Source organism: Astatotilapia calliptera, chromosome 19, assembly GCF_964374335.1.
Source record: "Astatotilapia calliptera chromosome 19, fAstCal68.1, whole genome shotgun sequence".
Lineage (NCBI taxonomy): Eukaryota > Metazoa > Chordata > Actinopteri > Cichliformes > Cichlidae > Astatotilapia > Astatotilapia calliptera.
In genome coordinates, this window is record NC_137440.1 from 13,602,882 (window position 1) to 13,614,015 (window position 11,134).

At 42.4% G+C, this 11,134-nt stretch overlaps 1 long non-coding RNA gene across 1 annotated transcript; it reads left to right on the forward strand.

Annotated features, from left to right (window-relative positions):
* Positions 1 to 404: 404 nt before the first annotated feature.
* On the forward strand, positions 405 to 1,681 carry LOC113012226 (uncharacterized). Its single transcript, XR_003270666.2, has 3 exons — positions 405 to 1,147; positions 1,221 to 1,427; positions 1,507 to 1,681. It is a non-coding gene; the product is annotated as an uncharacterized LOC113012226 (long non-coding RNA).
* Positions 1,682 to 11,134: the final 9,453 nt, after the last annotated feature.

The following is an 11,134-nucleotide window of genomic DNA, read 5'->3' on the forward strand; positions in this document are numbered from 1 at the left end:
TCCTATCCTACTCCCACTCCTCTGGGAAAAGGTTCCCATGCAACTCTGCACAGACCACTGTTAATCCGGCCATTTTCACAACTTCACTGTCAGTGCTGGATGAAACAGAAATGCATTCCCATCTCAGGGCGTTAGTGTTCCTGCTGGCTTCATACATGCACACACAAAGTCTCTTTTAGGGCTGGTAGCTTGATGTATGAGCCACGGGAGCATCATGTTTAGGATGGAGTGGGGGCGTGTCTTATGCATCTGCCAAACGCTGCACAACTGACGCATGGTCCGAAATAATGAAGGGAGCAACAGTCGAGTTTATTAGGAATGTAAGAGTCACACAAAAACTTTAAAGATCAAAAAAGACAGAATGAAAGGTACAGACAATGTTTGATTGTTTTTAACACTTGGTTCACTTCATCACTTTGCTTGCTATAATTTTGCTCTTGTCTGCATCATGAACCAACAGCATCAGATCGAGGGCGATCTGTCTGCCTTTCTGTCCTGGTCTTACGAGCGAGGTGGTAACAGGAAGAAGTCCGTCAACCAGTCGGTGAGGTTTGTGTACCATTTTTTTGTTTCTTTCTTTTTCACTTTATTTATAATTTCCAAGAGACTCTGATTTTGGGTTAGGGTTAGGGTTTATAAGATGTAAGGACAGTTAGCGTTTCCCAGACATAAGTCCTTGTATGACCAATTTGTAGTGAAAGATGTCGCACTACATGCCTAATCTTTAGATGTTCAGATGTTTTATCAGGATAATGTCTTGGTTTAGTGCTTATAGTTTGTAGTTTATTTATTTATATAGCACATTAATGACAACAGGAACATTGACCATAACTTATAATATTGGTACCAATATTATAACTGTACATTTAGGTAGAGCACGCGAGAGGCAGGGCACACGCTTGGGTGTTCCTTCTGCTATTCACACAGTGGTTCAATTAGAAATTACATAAGCTGTGTAGTAGGAAGCTGTCATGGTCTACGGTGGGTGGCTGGAGTTTCCATTAGGCTCCTGAACTGACCTGGGATCCGCCCCTGGGCAGGGCCAACTCCAGCTCCTGCACACCTGGAGCCTATTGCAGGCTATCAAGCCAGAGGGATTTAAACCACACATCGATGTTCACTCACTGCCAGTTCGTCATCAACCCATGTTGGTAACAGGTCTTGTGTTTCAAGTTCTCGCTGTGCTTCATCTTACTAACTAAGACTCTTTTGTGCTACAGTCGCTGTACCCACCCTGGCTCACTCCACCTCCGGACTCGGAATACCTAGTGATCATTTTGGAAATCCCTCTGTGCCTCACCTGCCTGCCCTCCTGCCATCACACTCCATCTGGAGCCCCGGATCTCAGGTCAGCCTTTCCACGCCACTCAGCCTCCCCTGGATCTTCATCATCCCCCTCTCAAACACTCCAGGTCCCTAACTGCAAAGTAAGAATTGCTGCTCTTATACTGGCCACTTCTGAGCTGCCTTCACTACCTGCCTAACTTCTATATCCTCTCCCCTCAGTGTGACTGTTCCCCACTCAGCTCCGTTCCACTTCTCAGGCCTCGTTCCCTCGCCCTAGCCACGTTCCCCTGGGCACGCCACACCAAGGCTCCACGTCTCGTCATTTTCTGTCTTTGCCACGTTTCCCTTTTTTTTGTTCCCCTTGCACTTAACCGTAATAAACTATTAAATCATCTACCGTCTCCGCTCTGGGTTCCTGCACCTGGGTCCTATTCAGTACCGGCCATCCGTCGCCGTGACAGAAGCTGGCAGGGTAAAGACCATTTAATATCCAGCTCTTATTCATTCAGACATTTTCATTCTCACATCTAAAAACATTCAGGCTGCAGTGCAGTGCACGAGTGCAAACATGTTTAGGGAGTTCAAATTCAAATTTTTATTTGTCACGTACACAGTCATACACAGTACGATATGTAGTGAAATGCTTGGACAACTGCTCGTGACCTAAAGAAAACAAAAAAAGGAAAAGGCTATGAATAAGATAGGAAATAAATATGAAAAATTAAAAAGGGTAAATTTAACTAGGAAGGAATAGAATATAAATTAAGGTTAAAAATGAAATAACTATACAACACAAATTAGAATGAAGGGTAAATTTAACTGGGAAGAATAAGATAAAGATAAATATATAAATTAAAGTTGAAAATAAAATAACTGTACAACAAAATACACAATACACAATATAGAACTATATAAGAATGTATGAAGAAATCTAAATATAAATAAATATATACACAATAACAGCAGCTGTACAAGTATTAACCGGAAATGAAGAATATAGTGACCAGTGTTGTGCAAAACCAAAGTCCAGAAAGTCCAGTGTGTGTGTAAGAACTGTATGTGTGGGTCAGTACTGTGTGGTGGTGTGATTGAGAGACCGTATCGCCTGCGGGAAGAAGCTCCTCCTCAGTCTCTCTGTGTTGGTCTTCAGGGAGCGGAATCGCTTTCCTGACCTCAACAGAGAGAACAGTCTGTTGTTGGGATGGCTGAGGTCCTTCACGATCTTCCTGGCCTTGGTCCAGCACCGCCTGCTGTAGATTGAGTGCAGGTCAGGGAGCTCGGAGCGGATGGTGCGCTCAGCTGACCGCACAACCCTCTGTAGAGCTCGTCTGTCCTGCATGGTGCTGTTCCCGAACCAGGTTAAGATGTTTCCCGCCAGGATGCTCTCTATGGTGCACGAGTAAAAGTTCCTGAGCACCTTGGAGGGCAGTTGGAAGTCTCTCAAGCGTCTGAGGTGGTAGAGACGCTGTCGGGCCTTTTTCACCACGGTGTTGATGTGACAGGACCATGACAGGTCCTGCGTGATGTGAACTCCGAGGTATTTGAAGCTGTCCACTCTCTCCACTGGGCACTCGTTGATGACGGGGGTCTGGTAGTTCCTCTCCTGCTTAGTGCTGAAGTCCACTATCAGCTCCTTTGTCTTACTGACGTTTAGAAGGAGGTTGTTCCAGTCGCTCGCTGCGCCACTGTCACTGAGAAAGAGCCACATGTGGAGTCTACTGCAGTCACAATTCTCAGATGGTTTCAGTGATTTGAGTCACACAGAAGACTCGACGGCTGTGTGATTAGATCTTCTTCCAACAGCGCTCCGAGTTATCTCACGGGGTTGAAGCCTCACGTGGCACTGGAATATCCCCATTAGCAGCTGGCACATATGGCTGGAAGTTTCAAGTGGAGAAAAATCCATTTTACATGGTGAAAACACTGAAAGGGTCCTTACTTCAGCTGTAAATAAAATACACCTGAATCGCCTGCCTTGCATTAAACCAGAATTAAAATACTGACTCTCAAACCACCAGGGCCCCGTGGTGCAGTCCTGTTTGACCATTGCAGTCAGTCTCGAAGGAAATGAGAGCGCCACATTTAGTTTTTGCTGAGCTCATGATTTTCCAACACTTCTAAAGAAAGACACAGAATCTCAAGATAAGAGGGAAGTGATGACAGTGAGTTTGCTCTATAGTAAACTTTCTTTGCCTGGCTCAGCCAGTGCAGCATCATTTGAATGAATTTCTACTGAATGTTATCCATTTTAGACTGTCCTCACTTGGCCTGGCTGTGTTGATTGGTATTGCAGAGAGAGTCCAGACGAGACACAGTTATCCTCTATTGATCTACAGATGACTATCATGTAGGGTTGTTCAATGAATCCAAGCACAGGGGAAGCGTTTAGCTCCATGTGGTGTTTTTAAAATCAAGCTCTTCACTAATACACTGAACAATTCTTGAAAGTGACTACATGCAAATTTTAAAAGTTAAAAGGAAATAGCTTTTCAATGGTGCACTATATAAATCCTTTTTCCTTTTCATGTTTCATCAATTTCATCAAATTCAAAGGAGTGTCAGCAAAATAATATCATGAGCAGTAAAGCAAAATATGCATGCACGTCTCTGCATAGCAGAACTAACACTGTGAACTAACACACTGGGCTTTTAACGCCATCATCTTAGCAAACACTTACAATTAATGCTACTTTCCTACTGTTGCATTAATCCAGCAAGTTTATAGCACAATTCTTACTACTCACTGGTCTTTTCAGTGTTTCCAGATGTACGACCATATTTACTATATACTATAATTTTTTTAGGGTCAGTAGTTCTAAAAAGGTATGAATTATCATACACTGTCTGCATAAATGTCCATAAAAACTAGGTTAACTAGATTCACAACACCAGTGAAACCAAGGAGATTGCCTACAAGAGGTGCGCTACTGTACATCAATGGAGCCAACATCAGGAGGGCTTCCTCCTTTAAATCCCTTATCCGGTAGGATCTCTTTTGGTCTGCCAACACAAAGGCGTTGGTAACAAAATTGGAGATTATGTATCGGAATGTCAGGAGTGGGACCACACCTCCAAACACACTCCTTCCGGTTCTCATCTATATAGGTTCCCCCAGTTCTGCAAGCTGTCATTCTCATTTACAATTTTTAACTTCTTCACTTCTATTTAGTGCATGGGGATCTGCCAGGCCCGGGAGCTGCTGCCAGTCCACTTCGAGGCCTTCCCCAAACCGCAGCTCAATTCATGTCCAAGCATTCACCTTTACCTACTAAAACGCTGTCAAACCTAAAATGAGGACGTGGGCCCACCTAGTGAAATAAATAAATAAATTAGCCCAACAGTGACTAGATTTCCTGAGAGTGCTGTGGAGAAATCACATATAGCAGAGGCTGTTGTTGGAGTACTACTGCTCCACCATTGTGAGTGGTTTGCCAGCTGCTCAGTGCCAGGCAGGAAAGCTGCGCACAGGGTCACTGACTCCACCCAGAGATCCATCAGCAGGGCAGTGGGCAGCTCCTGGTGTCTCAGCGGGGCAAGAAAAGTAATGAAATACTCTTCCCACCCTTTGCACCACTGGCCAGAGGGCTGATGGTACAGATGCATGAAAAGAGACTTCAAAGTAATTTCCTCCAATGAGCCTTCAGAACTCTCATCTCCTGTAACTAAAATGGGCCTTATGAAGATGTAAAACTATTTAACGAGTCATTTTAAGGTCAAAAGCTAGTCCTTAGGGTGTCACATCATGTAATCATGTTGTGAATGTGTAAGCTCTATTTCATGCGTTCAGACTCAGTGCAGTCGTTCACACAAATCATGTCATGTTGCTAGATAAATTTGAGGCATTTATTTTTTTCAAACAAAGCTTCATTTTTTCCCTTTTTTTGATGTGAATCCACACATCTGATCATCAGATCACTGCATTTGGCAACAAGTGCACTCATAGGTCAAAACGTGCACCAGTACTGAATATGCAGTGATATGGAGACACAGCTGGACTCTGTTCCAGGTCAGTCAGCTCTAAAATGATTTGTCTGCCTCCTCAGTTGTGGTCCCAATTCTGCCTACAAGAGCTCAAACTGCCCCCTGACATCCTGAAATATGTATGAAAGTGCTTGTGATACGTCTTTAACTCCTGGATCAAACCATGAAATTCTCCCTTGTGCTGTCATCTCCTGAGAATTGGATGAACCCAGAGTTTCTGTTTCTTCCCTTTCTTGTTCAGACACATCAGGACCGGCTCATCACGGCTCAATGCCGACTTCATTTTTTTCAACTGAGTGTTTTCTGAGGACACATTTTCTATAAAAATGCAACACTTTGTTGTATAATGCATATACACACCAAAGTTTGGAACTTAAAAATTCTGAATTTTATGTCGCTTCTTTGCGATGCACCCAGTGTATAAAGGCCCTTAAGCTGATGGTAGTTGTTATTTCACATGCTGTTCAGTCTTGTAATTAACTTTGGGTTTCAGTTGGGATACATTTATAGATTGGTGCAATTTTAACAGTTTTTAGTGTTTCATACACACATTCTTAATGCCATATTTTATTCCCTGCATCTAAAAAAGAAAAATCTTTTCAGCCAGAAAAGATAAAACTTATTTGTCAAATACTGTCACTTCATTTTGTTTGCCACTTCATATGCGCCAGACTTTAGGGCACAATACGTAGTCAATGTCACCAACAGCCCTCAATGGAAGAGTTGATCCAGAAGCGACGACAGCAATGGTTTGGCCATGTCTGCTGCATGAGCAACCAATGCCCGCCGTAGCACCTTCTGCCTGCAGCAGCACCCCGCCCACTGGAGAATCAAGCATGACGCGCCCAAGACGACTTGGATCAAGCAAAGTGAAGACGTTCTTAAACCTTCGAGCAAGGTAAGGTCAAGGCCACAGATTGCAAGGCATGGAAGTGCATCGTTGCATCATGTCAACATAACAAATTAGTGTGTGACAAATGGGGCGCTCCCACAGCCGTAAAATAAATCAAACTTACTTCTCCACCTCGTTTAATTACAGTTTTGATCAAAACAAACACCAACAACCACACGTTCTTAACAATAGTGAATCATTCCTGTCCCAGCTCTTATGTCAAACAAAATCCCAATGCCACAAAGGAGAGAAACAGTTAGCAGGCTTTTTAAACCCAGTACCCACTATTTTGTTTAATTTTGCTACCATAATTAAAGCGTCATATCCATGGGAAACAGAAGGCTACACACTGGTACGTCAACACTCACCAGCAACACCATTTCAACTATTTCTTGCAGTTTATTTACACTCAGCCTGGGGCTGAAAATTAAATGAAGGTTAAAAGTTTAACAGAGCTGCAATGAAGGCCTTTGGAAGGATTCTGATGTATAGAACTACTTAATTACATTCACAGGATTACTTTCTGTGATTAAAGAACTAATTAGGAACTGGAACAAGCTGAATATGAGACAAATAATAACTTGCAGGCATTGTTTTTCTGTTTGCACTGAGCTTTGAAAGCATTGTTTTCAGTCAGTACTGAAAACAGCTGGAGGGAAGCTAACAGTCTTTTGTGTGTGTGTGTGTGTGTGTGTGTGTGTGTGTGTGTGTGTGTGTGTGTGTGTGTGTGTGTGTGTGTACACTCACTGCATGCATTAGTAGATGACTAGAGTGCTGATGGGAAGTTGGGTGAGGCCTGTGTGTGTCCTTCCCCTTTCCTGTGCGACACTAAGCAGTCACCCCTGTGTTTACAGGAGCTGAGCAGCTGAGAGGCAGCAGAGGTGTCACTTCCTGCCACCAAGATTAAAACACATGCACAAATAGCCCCTTGCTTACATAGAGAGGGACACACAACTGAAATTTAGTGCCAACAAAGCAATGCTCATTTGGAAAAAAGAACAACACCAAAGACATTTAGAAAAATAAATAATGCTTTGGAGATGTATGAGAATAAATAAATGGCATGTGCGCATGTACTGTAGGTGTCAGCACTTATATTAGACTACATAAAGCGCATTCACACGTTCACACTTCTTGTGGCATTCGCACATATGATGAGGCATCACGAACAAATGCACAGAGAGCTCTTACAATAGAGGATTGTTCTTGAGTCTAACCAACCAATGCACGATTATTTTAATGATATAAAAGCAATCCCTGCATAGCAGTTATTATATTCCAGCCGTTTTCAGTTTGCATCACTATGAGGTTGAAGAGATCTGGATGGATTTTATTGTCGTCTGTACTGTATAGTCATGATATTTAGAGAAGTAATTTCCCTTATTAATTTGTGAGCCAATCCATTTGATTTCTTTAAATTTTTTGACTTCTTGACATCAGGCAGCTCACTGGCAACCTATTTGAGGGTTAGGGTTTGACTTTAACACCCACCCTTTGTTATGTTTTTATTTTTGGGGGGCACCCAAAGAAAGCTTTTAGCATATATCTTTAGCATATACCACACTACAGGTGGTTTTCAGATGATTTCCAATACATTTGGCTCCATTTTGGCCACAGAAGGAATCCTGAGATGCTGCATGTGTAGAATCAGGATAAATAAAGTTTAATAAGTTGGACACCATATTTGCTGTTGTAGAATTCAATTTAGGATTGTTTGTGTGCCATGTCTCTCTCATAATTCCTCTGGTATAAAGATGTTGCCTTTTAGCGGGTACACTGAACTGCAACATGGGTGCAGCCCCTTGCTACACTTGCATAAATGCATAAACCCACCGTAGTACACTGTACACACACTTTAATAATGGGTCATTTCACAGTGAGCTTTTTTTAACCATGTCTAGTAAGAGCAAAGTTCACAATAGGATGCCAAATCCAGTAACTAAGCACCAAGCAGACACATCAGTCTGGGACTAGATTAAAAGTGCTGACTTTAATAAGTGCGCTTAAGTAGAAATCTCTGCAGCGTGCATGGATAACATCCCCTGAATGGGTCATTGATGAGCAACCAATGTGCTATTTACACAGTCATGTGCTTTTGTTCAAAGCCCCTTTCATCTCCAACTTACACAACTACTAGCATGTATAATAGATTCATCTCCAGTGCTCCATATTTCTAAAATAGACAAGCAGAGTGTCGCTCACTTCTTTCCCCTGCTGCGACAAAAAAAGAAACAAAAGATGATCATAAAGCATTTTACGTAAGAAAGAGATTGAGCAGGATTATGACGATGGCAAATGTACACAGCCTTGCACATAAACACATGGTTAGCAGTGGACGAGAACAATGGCACAAGATCACACACACGCAGATGTGATTTGGGTCAACCAGCAGTGGACCAAGGTTTTAATTCTGCTAATGACTAAAATCTGTCTGTCTCTTTAGCATGGCTCGCTTCTGCCAAAGGTCACCATCTGAGGACGCACTCATCAGTAGGCTGCTAGTTGCCTCTGCTTTGACTCTGATGAAAAGAAAGATGAAAGGGAGGAGGGAAGGAGAGACTGAGTGTCTTGTTTCCTCTCTGCCAGTGGAGGAAACTGATTGAGCAGGGGTGTGGGAACGCCAAAGCCAACAGCTAGGGGCTCAGCGGGGCGCCAAAGGCCTCCTTGGCAGGATGCAAGCAAAGGGGATTGTGGGAAATTACACGGGATTAGAGCGGGCGTCTAATGCTCTCATCCAGCGGGACATTTTCATCAAGAAACAGGGCTGTTGGACAGGCACAAAGAGAGAAAGAGAGAGAAACCTCAGCCGACCCTTTTCTCCAGCTCCCCAGGATTAGACTTTACAGAAAGATTCTTTCTTCTGCTTTGTGGTGCCTCCTTACAGAAATTGTCAGTGTGCATGGGAAGAAGGGAGCAGACAATAAGGAAGAGAAGGAAAGCATTAAGGATGCTGTTGGGTGGAAGTCCTGATGTTTTAGTTCGAGGTTTCACTACAACTTTACCTTCCTTTTGACTCCAGATGTTGTTACAGTGTTCTTTCCGCTTTCTGTCTAATGTTATAAAGAGAACAGAAAGAATCAGATCAACTGCTCGATCCAAAAACACTTTATTTGATAAACTGATCAAATGCAGAGGTTTGCTGGTGGCAGCTGAATTACCACACCGACAAGCAAACTTCCTTACTGGTGGACATAAGCAACAGTCGCCCGGTTAGGTTGTAACCCAGCCTGCTAAAATGACATTACACTCTAAAGTCGGCAAGGTCGGTGGCAAGAGGAGAAAATGCAGGTAACCTGAGAAGGAATAATCAGATTTAAAACAAACACAAAAGATAGTTTACTTTCCTTAAGGTTTAGAAAAACGTTTTCATGTGCCTTAAGTCACTTTGTTCAAACGTTATTAACAAAGACCATCACCTTTCTTTCAAACAGAATTACTCTGCTTTCCCTATTTAGTCCTCTCTTCCTTCTCTCACCCCAACTGGTCGCAGCAGATGGCTCCATGCCTGATAATCCTTCTGTGTGTAAGGAACAGCCAATCCAAAGCTGAAAATGGGAAAAAGGGAGAGGAAAGAGAGCCAAAATGACTTGTTTAAGACAGGATGAACTGAGGGGCAGTAAAAGATGAATAAGAGTTATTTCAAACTGTAAATAATGGAAAAGCTATCCCATCCATCCACCCATCCTCTGCTTCATATCATCATATCCCTACTCTCCAGCTGCCTCCTCCAGGGGGACACTGAGGTGTTCCTATGCGAGCCAAGAGATATAATCTCTCCAGCGTGCCCTGGCTTTGTTCTCTGAGTTTGACATGCCCAAAACACTTTGTCTTGAAGATGGAGAAGCCTAAACCACATCAGCTGGCTCCTTTCAATGTGAAGTAGTAGCAGCTTTACTCAAAGTCTCTCCGGAATTACAGAATTTCTCACCCTACCTGTCAAGGATAGCCCAGGCACGTACTCTTCATCTCTGATCTCATTCTTTTGGCCACAGGTGGGGGTGGTAAACTGACAGCTTCATTTTCACACCGGTACACCATCTGCATCACTACAAACACGGCACCATTCTCAGGATGTCACCATGTAATGTTCCAAAAAGGCCTGGCACTTGGGAAACATTAAGGGGAAATTTAAGTTGTAGGAATATAACCCAAATTTCAAAAGTGTTGGGATGCTGAAATGTAAAAATTATAGTAATAATAAAATGAAAACAGAATCCAGTGATTCACAAATCTCACAAACCCGTATTTTGTTCACAATAAAACATAAAAAAACCCCAAATCAAATGTTTGAGCAAAGGTATTTTACTGTTTCATGGAAATGATGAAGTCATTTTGAATTTAATGGCAGCAGTATGTCTCAAAAAACTTGGGGCAGAGTCAGCAAAAAGCTGGAAACGCGAGTGCTTTAAAAAAAAGCAGGAGTAACATTTAGTTAATTATCAACAGATCGGTAACATGACTGGTTATAAAAAGGGTATCTAAGAGAGGCAAGGTTTCTCAGATGTAAAGATGAAAGCAAACACAGAATGATATTTGTTTCCTTAAGGATTAACTATTAACTATTCTGCTTTCCCTCATTCCCACCCCCAAAGTATCCACCAGTACTAAGGAATCACCAGGATCAAAGGACCTTCTTCCAAAAATGGAGTGGAAATCTATCTTCGACCACCTGTGACTATATCTATTACTATGTTGGAAATGTCACAAACACTCTGTGGGGGAAACGGGAAACACCCTAGGGACAAAACTGTATGCCCACCAACACCACACAAAGCGGGGCCCAAAGACGAACACCACACTATTAAGACATTTTCAAAAGCATGGACTTCATAACCATAACAGCCAATGTTTTGGAGAGCAACATGAATACCTACGTGAATTCTATTTTTTTTAAATGATGTTTGTAAGTAAAATGCTTATTGTTTATGAAGAATTGCCTTAATATTATTTTTTTTTTTTGTATTTTTTGTATTT